The sequence below is a fragment of the Heliangelus exortis genome, chromosome 2 (assembly GCF_036169615.1).
Source record: "Heliangelus exortis chromosome 2, bHelExo1.hap1, whole genome shotgun sequence".
In the NCBI taxonomy this organism is placed as follows: domain Eukaryota; kingdom Metazoa; phylum Chordata; class Aves; order Apodiformes; family Trochilidae; genus Heliangelus; species Heliangelus exortis.
The window spans coordinates 143295427-143314029 of NC_092423.1; the positions used below are offsets into that span (position 1 = coordinate 143295427).

At 42.7% G+C, this 18603-nt stretch overlaps 1 protein-coding gene across 1 annotated transcript in view; it reads right to left on the reverse strand.

The window, feature by feature from the left end:
- ST3GAL1 (ST3 beta-galactoside alpha-2,3-sialyltransferase 1) overlaps positions 1-17813 on the reverse strand; it is a 76664-nt gene extending 58851 nt beyond the window's left edge. Inside the window, exon 1 of the mRNA XM_071738431.1 lies at positions 17679-17813. The gene's annotated coding sequence lies outside the window, so the exon portion shown is untranslated. The remainder of the gene's footprint in view (positions 1-17678) is intronic.
- Between the last annotated feature and the right edge of the window lie 790 nt (positions 17814-18603).

Here is an 18603-nt window from a genome sequence, read left to right on the forward strand (position 1 = left end):
GTTACCAGATGTTGTTGGGTAGCACAGCTGGGAGGCTTGTGATTCAGGTTTGTATCAGCAGAATGTATTACATTATCTGGCTATTTCATAAATAACAGACTTCAATCAGCCAGAAGAGTTTTTGCTTGATCAAGGATAGGTCAACAGCTAACTGTGTATCCATAGATCTCCTCACCTGCTCCAAAAAGGTACCTTGATACTGTGCTCAGCTTGCCCATACACTCCACATAAACCTGCCTCTTTTTCTTTCCTGCACATGAGAAGGCAAGAAGGCTCCCATATTTCTTGTTGGGCTTTGGGACCTCACATCATAGACCTTACTAGTTTTTATTATTCCCACATACAAGGCATAGTTCCCCTTCCTATTGTTATCCACTCACACAACTGTCACCACAGGGGAAAAAGGATTGAGAAGGTAATGACACAAAACACAAGGGTTTAACCTGAATCTTTATTCCTCCTTGGCTGTCTGAGACTGCTTGAAGCATGAATCCAGTTTTGCTTTTTCAAAAAGGAATTACCCAAGTGACTCGCCTCTTGCTGTGAGACAGAGAGAGAGAAAGAGAGAAACTGCTGGCTTCATCCCCAGCCAGCATTCAGAGCACGCCACTTGTCCATGCTCATAGCAAGAACCTGAGTCCTGCAATTTATTCCTGGTCTGCTGAGGTCTGCGTGGCTTTGGAGAAACTGCAAGAAAAACTGGAAAGCCTGACAGTTTTAAACTGATGCTCCCCTTCCCAGACTCTTCCCATACAGACCTGTTTAAGTTCAAGTACTGAAGCTGAGATTTTAAACTCGTGCTTACATTTTAAGTTTCATTGACACAATCATTAGCAACATTAATTTGAGGGAGAATATTCTATGGAATTCAGTCATCTGGTACCATGAGAAAGTGCTGGCATGTTGATTTGATGTTCTAAGAGGGACTGGGACTCCAAACAAGGAGATACCAGAGCTTTTCAAGTCCTGATCATTATTTGCTTTGCAATGACACAGGAAACAGTAAGGGCTTTAATCTGTTTAGAGTATTTGCTTCAGGGATCTGTGAACAATCTACAGGACAAAGTTGTTCCTCTTTTTTTTAGTTTTTGCTTTTTTTCCTCCACCAAATGCTTGATTAAAGTACTGATCAATTTGGGGACAAAACAAAACAAAAAACAGCCAAAGAAAAAAACCCACAAATAAATGATATTTTTATGCAGTCAAAACTCATGCACTTCTTTGCTCTTGTTGTGTCACAAACAGCTTGCTTGAGTTGCAGGTGATTTGACTTTGCATAAGAGTGTTTCACACAAGAGGAAAAAACAGATTCTTAAACACAAGGGAAAAATTAAGAGGGAAAATGCAAGATAAGATGGCCAGATGAAGAGTTAGAGGCTCCAATACCTTGATCTCAGCACATCAAATAGAATACATCTACTTACATGCAGACTGTGCCCTTCTAGAAGTACACTCCCTGCTTGGTGAACAGATATTCAGCTTCAGATCAAAGCATTCTCAAGGATTTTTATCTTTTAGCCACTTTCAGTCACTTCCTTCAGTCACCCTCCCTCCTTCCTACACCCCTTGATGCATTGGATACAGGGCAGCTCTTCAGATTTGGGTTTTAACATTGTACATCACCATGATTGATTTGACTTCAGCAAAAAGACTGTGTAATGATCATTTCAGAAAAAGGGACAATTAATTTTAGTGTGATATTGCAAATCAATCTTCATTGGAGGGTAATTAGTTCCAGTGACTACAAGACTGGCACCACAAAGAGTACTGCTACAGGTCCCAAGGAACAGCACTGCCCAGGAACACCCCAGCAATGCAAGCTGTGGGCTTTGTAACTAAAGCAGATTTCTGATGGGACTCTTCTGCCCAGTAACCCCCACTAGTGAGACAGTATTGCCCAGAGAAGTGGTAGATGCCCCATCCCTGGAAACATTCAAGATCAGGTTGGACAGGGCTCTGATGTGGTTAAAGATGTCCTTGCTCATTTCATGGGGGTTCAACTAGATGATCTTTAAAGGTGTCTTTCAACCTGAGCCATTTTATGATTCTTCTTTGAGGCCATCCTAACCCAAAGATCAGAGGGAGAGAACTATGCTAAGAGCAAGACATACAAGGAATACCTGAGACAGACACAATGCTCATTCAGGCAAAATGGGTGACATTCTGGTCATAGCAAATTTGGTATAAGCTGCAGAGAGGAAGGAATTTAAGAGTCTGATTTGCAGTGGCTGGTTATATTAAGGATACTGGATAAAGCATCGATGATCCTGGTTTAATAATTAACATCAAACTAAAACTTTGGGCAACATTACATTCCCATTTTAGTTCATTTAGATCTGTGAAAATTAATTGAATTACTCAAGATCTTAATCGGTGTAATAAAGCTGGCCATTTTGGCCACAGGCACACATTACAGAAGCTAAACCACAGGTTAGCTCCAGATGGCTTTGTCTGTGCAACACAGAATACAGGCACTTCATAAACTAATCACCTACTAATCATATCCCTTCAATTAAAAATTATTCAGTCTTTCCAAGTGCTTGGACCCATTTTAGAAATAGCAGACAATTACAAACTTCTTGGACAACAACATGCAGCTTTTCCTATGTTACAGGAATGTCAGCTAAATAACATCAACAGGTTTGGTAAGTCAGGGTAGTTTACATCTGACACATGGTGTATTTGGAAGTTTCTCCGCCTCTAAATCTGTTGTGGCAATAGCCTTAGAGGGACCTGCTGAAAACAGAGATTAAGAGGGAAAAAAAAAAAAAAAAAATATTTCTTACCCTACAGTGGGGATACAGATGGAGAGAATTTTTAGAGCAATTTGATTCAATCAAATGGCAAAAGCTCCAAAGGTAGCTCCAGCATCACTCCTTTTCAATGGAGCAGACCCAGGAAGATGCTCACTTTTCCACAGTGGAGAGGACACAGGAGGACAGAGCTTTCCTGAGCAATGTGGAGGTTAACCAGGAGGTTTCATTCCCCCAGCTAAACCACATATCTGCTTATGTTGCTGTGCCACTACTACAGAAAAAGAGGTGCGTGGACCTGAGAGGAAGATGATGATGATGTGTATTTTGTGGACAACAGAAAAACACAGAGAGCTCACAATACAGTTTTCTGGGTTCCTTATACAAACTATAGGCACAAAACTGTATGGGGGTTTTATTCTAAATGCAAACTCCTCAGAGGATCACTCACCAGCTATTACAATTTGCATCAAGGAAGTCTTCTCCAGGAATACAGCCTCTACTGATAGGCAGGCAGGGCTTACATTAGTCATGGCTAACAACTTGAAGCAACTAGCAATAAAGCTAAATTATGCCTTTGATGAAGTAGTAGACTTCCTTACTCGTTGTAATGAAAATTAAGGGGATTCTCCAGTCAAATGGCTGTGCATATCAAATCTGGTTCAATATATTTAACATCATAGCCATTTTTTCAGCCAGGAAAAGACAGCTCAGCTCCACAGCCAGAGCAGCTGTTTGTATGGGTTAACTGTAGCAGTGTGAGCAAAATCTTCCTGTACTGAACCTTTTTGACAAATATGCCAGAATTCAATGTTCTTTCACTATGCTGGGTGAATTACAAGTCACAGGTATCCTGTGGACCCTAAACACAGGATCCTCTGTGGTCCTCTAAGCAGCCTTATACATTTCCCTTTGTCTTGTCATTTCCCTTTGAGAATGCAGCCTGCAAGCCTGCTGAAGCAGCCTTTTACTATCTCTTTTCAAAGATAGCAATGAAGACATTAGTTTCAGTCACTCATGTCCCCCATGCTTTTAGTCTTTATAAATATTAACGACTCTGATCACTACATAGCACTACGGTAGTTTAAAGCTTGGAGCATCTCAAATACTCATGGCAGAGACAGTTATGGGGAAATCAAGGCTAGCAATAGAATTCAGGAATAAAATTTTTGAGAATAAGGAGGGCCATGGTAGACAATCCCTCTTACTCCCCAATATTATATGGCTGCATTTAGAAAGTACAAACACTGTGCAAGTGTCACTCCACAAAGATGATGCTTTGCAGTAATGAGCAATGTGACCAGTTCATTTGAGAATATGCACAGGTACATGATAACGCAGCAGCTTCCTTTAGAGCAGCCCTATGAAAAGGTGTATTCTGTTTTCCTTTTGTTGCCATAGAGTCAAGTATGATATGAACACAGCCTTAAAAATGAGCAGGTAAATAAATCAAAGTGCAAACAAGACGTATGGCAGTTTGGGGATGTAAACAATTTGGCTACGATGATCTAAAGGCAACCAGTGCTTTCCCACTCTGAAATTGTACGTTTGCCTTTAGTACTTGTCCCACTAAACACTAACTCAAGTTGTGCTAATAAGGATCAATTTTCTTCACAGCAGGTAAGTATGCCACAGCCTTTATTCCAGAAACCTCAGTATTTTCAGCTAACAGCTCCACCCCATTCTAGGTTGCAGACCTTTTCTTACAGATGCCACTCATGACTGGAGACCTGGTGTACGAGCTTATTTTTACTTCACTGCCAGCAACTAGAGATACTGCAGGTCATTAGAGAGTCTTGTCAGGCTGAACAGCTTCCACAGATGCAATAAAGCAGTTATTTAATATCCTCAGATGAAAGGTAATATGCAAAAGAACACTGTATTGTACCAAAGAGGGTCCTCTGATTACCATCTCTTATTAGTCCAGTAGAGGTAACTGGATTCTAGACTGAGTTTTATCAATACAGTTTCCTGCATAAAGAGTGTTTAATTTAAAATAAACCCTGCTAAGCAAGCTATAGTCCACTTAGTCTGGCAAATTTAAACAACAAACCTGAAGGCAGCTGGGTTTCTTTTCTGTACTTGCAGGTCAGCTGCCTTGAGACAATGTCTGAAGTACCAATAGGCTTCCAGGGCCAGATTCTGACTTCATTCAGTATGGTGTTAATCAGGAATAATCCCTTTAGGGATTAGTAGGAGCAAGATCAGATTCAGGCTCTTGGAATTAAGCACAAACCATGTGCTTGCTGAGCTTATTCTAATTCTGCTAAATACAAAGCAATTCTCCTTCAGCATGCCCCTCTCCCATTCTGTCTGAAGCACTCTGAGCTGAGGAGCAAAAGTGCTGCTGATAACACCCAACAGAAGATATTTGCCATTGCAAAATACTTTTGCCAACAAAGTTATAAAATAGGCCTTGTAATTAAAAAAACAAAACAAGCAAACAAACCCCTTCCAAATGACATAGTCATAGCAAAGTTGCATTTAAAGACCGAGGGCCATGGAATGAACTAGAACAACCCTCTTTCATGAAGAAAACAGGACATTAAATTACTCTGATTTACAGCATCTGTCTCTGGTGCTGGGTCTGTATCAAAGGAAAACATAAGCAGAACCTTTGCCAGATGCACGTAACATCCTTAGGAAGCATCTCACCAGGAAACCCAGCACTGCTATGAACGCAGGCAATGTCATCTGAAGGTCACTTGTGTCCTTCCCCTGCCACCATCTCCTTTGAAGGATCAGGCAGTAAAAAGACCAGCACTCCAGTGAGTACTTCACCTCGTTTAAGTGAAATCAAAACCAAGCAACTACTTTGATGAAAGTTTGCATCACTGTGCAACTACACCATAAGGATCTAACTTCTGCCATTCATAGTGTGTGTGGTGCATCCCTGTTAACACACCCCTTTGAGTGTGCACCTAGATTATCCTGGTGAAAGAGACTAACATGGAAGCCTCCATCCTTTTCATTTCAAGATATAAATTTTGCAAGTGATGGGGAACCATGAAGTCTGAGGATAGCTGAGGATAGCTGAGGATAGCACAAGCCTGGACAAATGCCAGTCTCTTTTCATGTGGAGCAGTTTAGTCTCTCTGTCATGATGCTTACATTGTTTATGCCTCCAAAAATAGTCTACTGAGCAGACTGAATGACACCTTTGCTTCTAGATGCCAGCTAATTCATTTTTTCTCTATCTCCTGAAAAAAAAAAAAAAAACCCAAACCCACCTCGATTTGAACTCTGACAACACTCAAGTAACTCTGAAAGTTCTGGCTGCATGCCTATACAATTTCCTATCAGGCTGGAAACCCCTCACCATATACTGCTGACAGGGATCTCTTACCCAGTCGCCTTTGAGGAAGAAAAATGTCTGGTAACAATCTCAGCTTTGGACAGGAAGTTGAAATTCAATAGGACCTATAAGTGGACAGCCCAGGGATGCCATACCTATGAAAGAATTTTCTTTGAGAAGGGGAGGGTAGCTTTGTAAGAAATAAAATCTTGTCTTTACTTACCTTCAGCTGGACTCTTTGACAGAGATGACTGATGGCTCTAGGAAAAGTATCGTGCTATAAAGTTTAAAGAATCCTGTTGGCTTTGGGTAAGGAAATCACCATCAATAAGCCTGTTCACAGAAGCACCACGTGTTGTAAAGATTATGAGAAGTCACAAAGTTTGTAAGTCTCATTAAGCAGGTGACAGCTTCAGGAATTGATTCGATCCACATGCTGAGCAGCATCCCTGTGCTGACTCAGAGGCAAGTTTGCTGCCTGCTCAGTCCCCATGAGGTATTTTGGTCTTGCCTTCAACAGTTTCCAGGTAAGAAGCAGATCAAGCCCTAATGAGTTTATTAGATACTACAAGTCTATACTCAAGTTACTGTGAAAGACCCTATTCTCTCTTGGAAAAACGTGAAACCATCACACAGGATTTGTTACTGATGGAAGAGAGGATTAAAACCAAAACAAAAGCACTTGGACCAAGATGCAGAAACACCTTAATTTCCTTGACAGTCGATGCTGTTGGTGCCAGCCAAAGCAGTGGTGCTACGAACTTGCTCAGAAGCAGCAATCTGCTCAGAAGAGAGCATGGCAGCTGGAAGTGGAGAGCTGAAAGATTGATTCTGACAGCTATAAAAGCAAGAGGACTTTTAATATTCAGAAAAGTGTCAGTGCCCTAATAACAGACTTTCCATCTCTAAGGCCTGACAAATGAAACCTGACTAGATACAAAAGTAAAAAAAAAAAAAAAAAAAAAAAATGCAGTGGGGGGGCTTTGACAAATTCAGAATGGTTCCCTTTGTAGAGGTGAAGGAATGTGAAGGAGAGGCTTAGATGTTTTTCAAGAGGTGCAAGTCTTGCCTGGCTTTCCCCTCAACTTGACCCACAGGCATGGATGGCATGTGTGCACCTCTGCCAAGCCTGAAACTCCCACAGGAAGAACAGAAGGTTACCACAGGGGCTCCTGTTCCACCTCTGTGGAAAGTTTCTCACAAAGGACACCCACCAATATCTTCTGTGTTTGCATACGAGAGCCAGTAAATTTCCAGGCAAGACAGTAAAGGCATAAAATTTTTACTGGTAGACATGAGCCAGGCCCATAATATTATTTTCCAAAATCAGAGATGTGCCAAAAGTGTGGTTTAGTGGCTTGGAGAACAACCTCAGGGGAGAGTTACACCTTGAGGAAATGCCATTTTCCAAAATGAAGCTGTCCTAGGCTTTTTTTCCTAAAATACAGAGAACCTCTAAGTTTGTGTGTGGTAAGATAAATCAGGGAAACGACATTTTGAGCACAGCTTCTTTAAGAACTCACACACAACAGAAGAAAAGTTGGATGTGTGAGTCCCTGACAACCCACTTAGGAAGATCTAAGGACTGCTTTCAGTGGCACTAACATCTAACTCTTGGTAAGGCTTGTTCCCACAGGACAACTGTCCTTTTTCCAAAACAATAACTTTAAATGGGGCAAACTTCTGAGGATTGTTTGTTAATTAGTGTGATGACAGTGCCCACAGACAGGCCGTGGATACTTTAAGCCACAGGGACAAAGGGACCACTATGCAAACCAGGGGAGGGGGAAGCTTTTCCTCAAGAAATAGAGGCAGTGACCACACCAAGCCCTTCTGGCTTAATCTGGTATAATTTTAGCTTTATCTAGCATTCTGCACCCAGAGCACTTACAGGTAAAGTGTCTCCTCCTTTTACGCCAGCAGAAACAAAGGACAACAAATGATCCCCTGTCCTCTGCCAGCTGTGGCTCAGATGGCAGCAGAGGAAGAAACAAGCTCTGCTCTGGGGTGTCTGTGAAACAGTGAGCAAGCTGAGATGGCAATTCCAATATATCAATTCTTTTCTGTCCAGACCTCTCTATTAAAAACAAAAAAATCCACAAATGGATTGCAATGGCATAACATTGTCCTCTGCCAATACTTAAGCTCAATCCTTACCAATAGGATCAACAGGAGACTCTGGCCTTGCAGTCAGGCAACTTCCTCCCATCTGGTCTTTTCATTGCTACTAATAGATGTTTCAGCCACTCCTGAAATTACTGTATCACCTTGGGTTTTTTTTTTCAGTAACCTTGTATATTTTTAACAGACAGCATTCATCTCCTGCTCCTTTGCTCTTTTGGCCTCATGGTTACTTTTGAATCTGCTCAAGGCTTATTTTCTGTTTGAAGAATTGGTCATTTTGCAGACCAGAGTTACAGGGTTCCAGAAGCCCAGGTAGGACATAAATCAGTTACACCCAACTCTTGTTGGTGTAATTTGACTGTCTGAATTGTGAGCATTATGTTAAATCACAGCAACACTTGAAGGACAAATATGTTTTTCTGAAATCTTCCATGGTCTACGGGACCATTAAAAAAGTAGAAGTTGTTGTCTCAATTTCTATCATTTTTATTTGTTGTAACTTGAGTGAAATTCTCATTTGTAAGAGACTTAAACTACCCTATTTTCCAGTGTGTAATATGCACCACAGTTCTCCAGTATCCTCAAATATTTTACCACGCACATATCCTAAAGGTGAATGAAACATTTCCAGTTTCCTGAAGAGGCTGTTGCACACAACTACGTATATTAGTCCTGCTAAACCTAATCTGGTGGCCTGGGGCAAAATTTGTCTGTTATCACTAGACTTTTTAATGGGTTTGCTTTATTAGGTTGTCTCCCAGACCACACACACAACTCTGGCAGGATGGCTGTGCTCCAGCATCCCTGCAGTTTTATCACAGAGTTGTGCTGCTGCTGCTGCTACTTCACTCATCCTGCTACTACAATACAGGCTTTTCCACTATCATTTCTGGTCTGAGGGTGGCTTTAATTTTGTATATCTATTTTTTGCATGCTTCCTTAGTGCTCCCAGAAAATGTGCTGCGATAAAGAGAGCCAACGACTGAGCCAGGAACCTGGTTAGAAAGATCAGTGCACTAACAGCTACATGGGAAAAATACCAAAGGCACCACCCTTGTAGCACTGCAGTGAAAACTTCATTGCACTGGCCAAAGCAGAAATATAGGGGATTTTTGTCACAGCAGCAGCACATCTCTGATGACTGAATTACTCAATGGACAGTCAATCAGTAGACAAACACCCCATCTCTAAAGCTCTTCTGCCCATGCGGTTCAAGGTTTCCTTTAACTTTCGTGATTCAAAATCAAGCTGTTGGTCAAAAAGGCAAAGCTGGAGTCTCTTCACTGGAATCTCCATGCATTTTATAGGCTGAAACTATAGTTTCCTGGAGGCTCATTTACATTTACAGCTGGGAAGACTGGAGCAGAGAGCTGGGACAAGATGAGGACCGACTGCAGGACCTCAGCCACAAATGTGTCCTTCCTCCACCATACACTTGCCCTCTGATCCAAAGTTGAAAAGTCCCTGGGTCTCCCAGCCTCCTGGTTCACTCCAACTTTGGCACACAGAGAACACAACAGCAGAAGAAGGGGAGTGGTGGGAAACACAAAAATAGTCTTTAGCAAGGAGTAGTAGCAGAAATGGGACTGATGAGAGGAAAAGCACAACTAAAAGTGGTGCAAAAACCAAAGAAGAATACTAGAACAGCAGGACTGAAGGAGATTTCAGTGTGTACTCATGAAGCAGAGAATGGAGATGAAACTAGGAAACTTCTCCCTGAAGCAGCTCTCAGTATCTCATGCACTGTATTTCTATGGGCACCTCACATCACCACAGTGCAGACATCAGAATAACATCAGAGGAGGTTTTTCACATGCAGATGAGATCTTGGAGCAAAGCCTGATGGTCTGGCCCCACAACTGTGGCTCCTGCCCAGGTGCTCCCCATAAAACCATTCCAGAGACCCCGGTTAAGAGAGTAAGCCATACCACAGGCATTGCTGGGAGCCTAAAAGGAGTTGTCTTTTGCCAAAATTATAAAGCATCCCCACACCACACTTCCAAACTGTTTTTTTCCTCCTAGCACCATTAAAGGAGGACTTTGATTTCCATATGATAGTTTATAAGAGCCAGTTTATATCTTGATATTGCCTTCCTATACAAGAGAAAGTTTTGCAGGAGTCTGTTTAACTTCTGACACTTCAGAAATGCCAATGCAATTTTTCCTTGCATGTCCATGTTGCCATTCTGCATAATCTCCAGAGCATGAGAAGTAAACTTGCATAACCTCACTGAAAAGATTATGGCACTCTCAGATGCTGAATTATGTGTCTTCATGTCCTGTCTGGGAATTTAATATCCACCTGCTTAGTGCTTCCACTGGTGATGCTGTTTGATCATCTGAAGATATGAAGTAGCCCTCAGTGTTAGCATTTGAAGTTTGATTCTGAACTTGTTAATGGGATATAGAGCAAGCAAAAGTTCATTTTTACTTTTCAGGGTGAATTTTTAGGTTAGAATTAAGCCAGCTGTGTGGGAAGAGCAGCAGGTCTGCTGGTGAGATGGAAAGTGAAGCCACAGGAGACCTGATGATACAGTCAGCACTCCCCAACAAGAACAAATTTCATTTGTAGTGGGAAAGCAGAGGATGTGGGAAGGGGAAGGAGAGGAGAGATGGCAAGAAGTTACATTTCTAATTCTTCTAATAAGTATTAGACTAAGAAGCAGAGCAGATCCTTTCTGTACTTGAAATGCAAAGTTTTGCCCCAGGAGAGAAAAGCTGGGTGAACTCTCTGAAGAATAGTAGCTTCAATAAAAAATAGTTTCAAAGACAAAAGAGACAAAAACCTAAATTCAGGTATAAATTCAGTATTGCCATCAGCCAACATAAGTTGTATTGATGCAGGTCATAACAAACTCAGAGGAATCATTTTGCTCTTTCTGAAGGCAAACTTTCTTGGATCTTTAAAAACAAGTAATTCTGACTACCTGGGAATTTGAAATGGATCTGAAATTAAGATTAAGCAAAAAATCAAGAATTTTCCACTCGATCAAAACCATAATTATCTTGAGCTGCTTTTATTTAATTATGGTTTGCTTCAGTTGAGTGTAAATCAATATTTTTCTCACCTTTGTTACCAAAAATTGTAAATCATATCATCTGCACAACAAAGGGATGTGATAGGATTTTCAGATGAAAAAGGGTAGGTAGATTTAGAGAGGTATCAGGAAGAAACTCTTTCCTTTGGTGGTGGTGACCTTTGGCATAGGTTACCCAAAGCAGCAGTGGATGCCTTGTCCCAGGCTGGATGGGGCTTGGAGCAATATCAGGTAGTGGGGGGTGTCCCTGCCTATGGTAGGGAGGTTGGGCTGGATGATCCTTAAGGTCCCTTCCAACCAAACCATTCTATAGATATAGATAAGGCAAGATATAGTAAGAGAAAGCCTTGCATGCATGGAGCAACAATGTTGGCAGCTAAAAGCTTGCACCAAGGCAAGCTCCAGCCTGTGTACCTGCCCAAGGGTAGGTCATCTAAAAGATATTACCTTAACCCATCAGATTAAACGAATTTAAGATATAAGCATGGATGTCCTTATCACACCCTGACAGCTTCAGACACATTGTAGAGTGGCATAAAAGCCACACACACTCTAAGGTCAGCTCCCACTCAAGTTGCAGGTGGCCCTGTCCCATTCTTTACATGGCTTTGCAGAAGCTTCAGGATGCAGTAACACAGGTTTCTGCTTCAACACTAATCCCAAAAAAGGGCTTTCTATGCGAATCAGATAGTTATGTTATAACCCAAATATTCAGGTAACATCTTTCACTTTGATATATGGCTTTGTATGACAATATGTAAGCAGATACCTTAAAAGAAAAAAATAAAATCCAAATCTGGCCACATGTAGCATGCATTGAATTTGAGATGGACATAGGGAACCAGATCTCTACCTAAAAAAAAAAAAAAAAAATGGATGTGATGCCTTATGCTTTTCTGGAAGGGTCATATTAACTGGGCTGGTGGATTTGATAGACTTAGATTTCTTTGCTAGGCTGGTACAGCACTATGATGTGTCAGCACACAGAGCATTTCAGATATGTAAGATTATGTCATTGACTAAGAATCCAGACTCCAGAAATAATGTGGTGTCCTTTAAAAGGAACAAACTGCTTTGTGTTGGTGCATGAAAAATTTAAAAAACAAACAAACATTAAAAATCTATCAATTCTGGGAAAATGTCAGTAGCAACTATCTAGTCCAGAAATATTTTAAAATTGCATCAAATTTAATACCTCAGCTTCACTGTGATGGGTTTTTTTCTGCAGAACAATCCTCCAATGGGGTGGATAAGGACTTATCCAGCTAAGGGGACTTTCATGGATACCCAGAGCATGTGTGGCCATGTCCATGCCAGCAGCAGTCTTGTGTGAGGCCTCAATCACATGGGGAAGGTCATGTTTGGACCCTGTGGCTCCAACCACAGCGAGTTTCTCCTCCCCTGAAACCTTTAGAGGTGAAAAGCCACAGAGGGATGAACTTTCAATGAAAACTACTGCTGGGAGAAAGGACTTCCAGAGCAATGGAAAAGCCACTACAAAAAACAAAGGCTCTATTGAGATGGTGTTCTCAGAGCCAGAAAACTACACTTTAAACATCTGTCAACAGACACAGGGTCCAACCATTTATATTGTGCCTCTTTTACACTCCCCGATACCCTGCAATCAGCCAACAGAAATAGCTGTCAGTTTATGAGATTTAAAGATTTCTTGTCTGCCCATGGAAATAGCAACCTTTGGGCAGAGAAGGGGTGTATTACTTCATACACAGGGCACAAGCCTTCTCCCCAAGGAGGGACACGCATGTCAGTCCAGATGATGAACTTAATCAAGAACAACCCTTCAAAGCACAGCAGAGCCAGGAATTAAATACTTTCCACACTCCTTTCCCACTAGAATTGCATTTTAACAATTACTACAGTCTTTACAAATGACAATACCTCTGTTCTTAACTCACAGTACAGGGTAAGCTTCCACCAATGCTATTGAGTTTCTTTTAAAAACAGCTCCCTGTCCCCCAAAACCTGCCATTTTCCACCTTTCATGGCTATTTGACATCAGTGGGTGTTGTGCAGCCCTGAGTTTTCAAAGACTTCTAGAACATTTTTCAACCAAGTGACCTGAGTTTGCTACTTACAAGCATGGGACACTCAGCACCCATGGAAAGAGGAGATTGGGATAAGAGTGGAAAGGCTGAGCACAGTTGTGATAACAGTTTCTCTGTGGTTGCTGTTAGTGGCCCAGAGTCCTTATCAGAACAAGAGGAACATGAAGTAGGAGACAACTGCTCCCTAACGAACTTACTTCTCAAACAGAGGCTACTTATGTTGATAACATTGTGCTTCTAGTGCCCACAAAGCATATCTAGCTCCCGCAGGGCTAATTCAGTTGCCAGACACAGGTTTCAGGTGCCACTAGCTACCAGTCATCTTGGCACAAGGAGTCAGGTCCAGAAAGCCAGAGCAGATAGCTCAGAGCAGTTAAATGCCTGAAGAAAGCCTACAGAAAGCTAGAGAGAGACTTTTTGCAAGGGCACATAGCAATAGGATCAGGGGGAATGTTTTCAGGCTGGAAGAGGGTAGATTTTTATTAGGTATTAGGAAAAAATTCTTTACTATGAGGGTTTTTTACTATATTTACTAATTCTTTACTATAAGTATTCAATATGCAATATGGTCTAGTGGGAGGTGTCCCTGACCATACAGGGGACAGGGTCCTGTAACTAGATGACCTTTATGGTTCCTTCCAACCCATTGTATGAAATGGGTTGTGACTAAAATTAAGAAACAAAGATCCCTGAAGCCTGGTACATGATTTTCAGCTCCCTAGAGCATATACCTGCTAGAGATGCCTACTAGGTGATGATTTGAATCAATCTACAAACATCAGGCTAGCCCTGAGAGGGACACAGACCTGCTCCAGATGGGCTGCAAAGACATTTATCCACCCATGGGACCAGTCTGTCAGGACTAGAGAGGCAGACAGGGGACAGGACCTTCCTAGGCTAGCAGAATCCTCCATTAGTCTGTTGTCTACTGACAGAGACACTACAACAGCAGGAGCAGTACAGACATTTACAACAGCAATTTGTCTGCAAGTTTGCCTCTCTTGCATTAGTCATAGTTCTCAGGAAACATCTGTATTGGACAAGGAAGCTTCTCACTGTTGTAAGCAATTCCACTCTGAGGTGTGAGCTGAAAGATGGTCATAAAGTTATTTTTAACTTGCATACCTCTGACTTAGATTTTCATTTAGGAGGCATTATGTATAAGATAAACGTGACAGACAGGCTTTGATGCAGTTAGGCAGGACTACACACTTCAGAGAGGGGCACTTTGCTTTATTCAGTGGAATTTATGCCCACATTTTAAACTTTTATCAGTAATCTTAGATGAGTCAAAAATGTGGATGCTTTATTTCTCTTTGCAAGCTTGATTGTATGCAGGCTGTGCAGCAAGTATTTTATAGCAATATTCATATGAAAATTATTAGTACAAAGCTACCAGCTTGTATTGAAATGTTTCTGTGTATTCTGGAAAAGGAGCTGGCTATTAAAAATAACTCTTCCACTTAAGAGGTGCTCTTAGTTGAAAACACATAGCTCCAGGATGCTGCAAGGGAAAGACAAGGACAGGCAGGAAGACATTTATCTCCTACTTTGATTCATCTATCTACAGAAGTGCTGTTTCAGATGAAAGACCAATAGCCCTGTGTTGCTGTCTGCAAAGTACAGCATATATAGAAGATACAGTAAATTAATTAAACCTGATATGGGAAAAAAAAAAAAAGTTTCAGAAACTCTACACGTAGCATCTGACAGTGTTGAAACAAGACAAAAAAAATGCATTCTTATTCAGTTTCCTCAGCTGGTGCCATGAAAAGCTCCACCAGGTGGTGGGATTAACAGCACTTTAAATTTACTATAGAACTGGGTTTGCTCTTATTCCTTTGCATTTTAAAGCACATTTCTGCTTCACCACTTTTGAAAATACTTCTAAAAGAAGGTCCTAATGAAAACGTATCGCTGCTATCATTTAAACAGCAGCATTTGCCATGCACTTGGCATAAAAGATGCTGTTATAACCTAGAAGATGGAACTGCCATCTGCAGGACCCTAATTTCCCCTCAAATTACTCCCTGTTTTACATAAACAAAAAAGCAAATTGATAAGCAGATACAAATCTTGTATAAAATTGTATTTAGTTTGAATAGTTCCCTTTCTCAGTGGAGATATTATTATTAATACCATCAAGTTTAGAAGAAAAACTGCAAACAGGGCTGCAAGTTCCCTTCTGGATGGGCTGTGTGAAAATTCAAATACAGAGGACAAGGTGCTGTCTCCACAGCACCGTCAGACTGTGCATCAAGTGAGCAAGCCAAGAGAATAAGGAACTGGATTTTTCTCTTTTGCTCTTCCAGAGACTTTGCTACTCCAGTTGCATGCTCTTACACGCTACTAGTAGAAAGGTAAAATAAATGTATATGAAGGCAGAAGTGTACTTTAAAAATCTACTGGCAGTTTTAAAGCTGGTTTGGAAGGACTGCAGAGCAGGACTTCATCTTTGTTGATGCACAGGATTTAAATCTGCTGCTACTGAAATGTTACTACCCTACAGCAGCACCAAAAGAAAGTAAACAAAGTGAGAAATTGGCAGAGGAGCAGGGCACCAGGATCATCATAGACCTATGCTGGGGTTGTTTCCAAGATAATCAAGAAGACAAGTCTCTTTAACTAATAAACAAATTCACCTTCTTTAGTCCCTCCCAACCATTTCCTCCTCTACCCCTGGCCCCCACCTGAACACGTGTTCAGGTTAAAAACTGTCAGGTTCCTAGAGTAGCCCAGCAAGGAATTCAAGCACGACCATGCCCTGCAGATAACCATCGTGCCATTGCCAAAAGGCAGAAAGAATACCTGGGGCCAACCCCAACTTCTTCTAACATGAGAACAGCTCTGCCAAGGCTTTGCTAGCAGTGGGCAGAGCACTGTCAGCTTTGGATCAAGCTGTGAAAATTGAGGGGTGAACACAGCATCTGCCGAAAGCCCCGCTTGGCAGGGATCGCCCAGGACGCTATGGATGCAGTGATTCAAATATTTCAAAGCAGATGCTTCACAGAGCCACCCCTCCAGCTAAAACCGGGTAAATAACATACACAGGAGGAGTGTGCTGCTAATTGAATATCTTCTGAACAGCCGAGAGGCAGGAAGAGTCCTGTTAAAGGTGACTCTTCATTTTAACTTATGTCAGTGAAGTGCACCAATATAAATGAACTCCGGAGGACAGGATCTAAGTAAAATAGGAACTTTCTTTTTTATGCCCTTGAATTTCCTGTCTCTTTTCCACACTGAAATTTAATTTCCTTTTCAAAGAGAGCTTTTGGAGCTTATGAAAACTGACCCAAAAGATTACAAGTTCTTTGTCACCCTTCCCATTTCTCAGAAAGATCCATAATTAGGGAGGTTTTGCCTTTAACATTTGTGCCCAACAGGCACATACATAATTCAGATTTACAACTATATATACAATGAGTTACTTCAGTGTATTGAAAACATACAAGTCCAACCGTAACAAAGAGTTGAAAAATCTCGTGTGTCTCAAACAAGTAAATATCCATCAGGGCATTTTTTTACCCGTTTGTTTTCATTTATGCCAAGACAATCACAGTGATTGTTAGGACCTGGGATGTATGTTTGCTATAGAGATAGCTATATCAAGCGTAATGAAAAGAAAACTGCTGACCTCGAAGATTAGTGATTTATACTCCACTGGAAATCACTGGAAATTAATTCTGCAAACAGAGATGTGCGAGTACCTAAGATAGCTACTCTGGTTTTTTTCCCCTCTACAGGAGTGATAGTGGCTTTTCTCTCGCACCGCACAGTCTACCAAAAAAAAAAAAAAAAAAAAAAAAAAAAAAAAAAAAGATGTACAATACAAAAAAATCAAGGTAGAGAGCCCCGCCAAGCTGGTCCCACCCTGTAGCAGAGCGGCGGGGCACCGAGCTGCACCGCTTCCCCGTGGACCGGGGGATTGGGGTGTCCCTCGGTCCGGGGGATGGGGGTGTCCCTCGCTTGTGCGCGCACACACACACACACACACACACTCACACACATTCCTGGGGTGTCCGGTGCTCCACCGGCATCCCGCCTGGCTCCGGAGCCCACCACGGCACCCGCAGCCTCTCTCTCCCTCTACCCCCTCCCCACCGGGGAAATCCCGGCTGCATGGGGCGAAGCTACCCCCCTAAGGAGTGCACCCGCCGGAGGATGCTGCAAGCTGCGGGGGCACCCCTTGCTTTTAAATTAACAATAATAATAATAACAATAATATTTAAAAAAAAATAAATGAATAAAATGAAGAAGTTAACAGGCGAATGAGGAGGTGGAAGGGAGGGGGAGGCTCCCGCCGCGCCTTTTGCAGCGGAGGGAAGCGGGAGGATTTGCAGGTAAGCGGGAAGGAAGGAAAGGAAGAGGAGAGGGGCGGAGGGGGGGCTCCCGCGGTACTCACAGCGGGGTGCGGGGGGCGCCGAGCCCCATGGCCGGGAAAGGGTGGGCGGGCGGTCACTGCTGTCGCTGCCTCGCTGTCTGCCTGTGCTGCCCGCGGAGCCTCTCCAGGCGCCCCGTCCCTCCCCTTCCCTCCCCAGCAGGGCTTCCTGCCCGCTCATATAGCTCGCCCCCAGCCACGTGGACGGCGCCGGGGGCCCCCGCCTGCTCCTCCTCGGAGCCGGGCAGGGCGGTGCGGGGGCGGCCCCCCCTTCCCTTTCTCTTCCTTCCCCTCCCCTCCCATCCCTCCCCCCGGGCCGCTGCTGCTGCGCGGGGTTGCGCGCCGGTGCGGGATGCGCGGCGGAGAGGGCGCCAAAGGAGGGCGGGGGGGAAAAGGGGGGTGGGTCCCGTCCGGAGAGCCAGAAACTTATCATGGGATGAAATCCCTGTTGCCGGCATGATGTGCCTAGAGGGTCGCCACCCAGAAATACCGTGCTCGCCCCCCCCCACACCCTGAAACTTCGGGATCTGAAACGGCTGCGTGGATCCCAGAGGTGGTGGCAGCAGGGCAAGTGAAAAGGAATTTGGTGCTCCTCAGGGGAGAAAACATACTTTGCATCATTAAAAATAACAATAATAATAATAAATCAACATGTATTCGGTCTGTCGTCAGATATTTTTAATGTGACTATAAAATGTTGTAGCATTAAAAAAAAAAAAAAATGCCTCCTTAAAGAATCCCCCAGATACATTCAAGTGATAAAGTGTCTGCTAAAACTATTTATAAACACACTGCTGGCTTTTTTAGTGTCATTGCGTAAAGACGGGTAAAGAGAAGAAATGGGGAGGTTACAGCGCTTCCAAAGAAAAAGATCTCTGGTTTCTCTCCTGTCCCTCCCCGTGGGCAGTGTAACATTCACACTGAACATCCCTGGCACACGGCAGAGGGG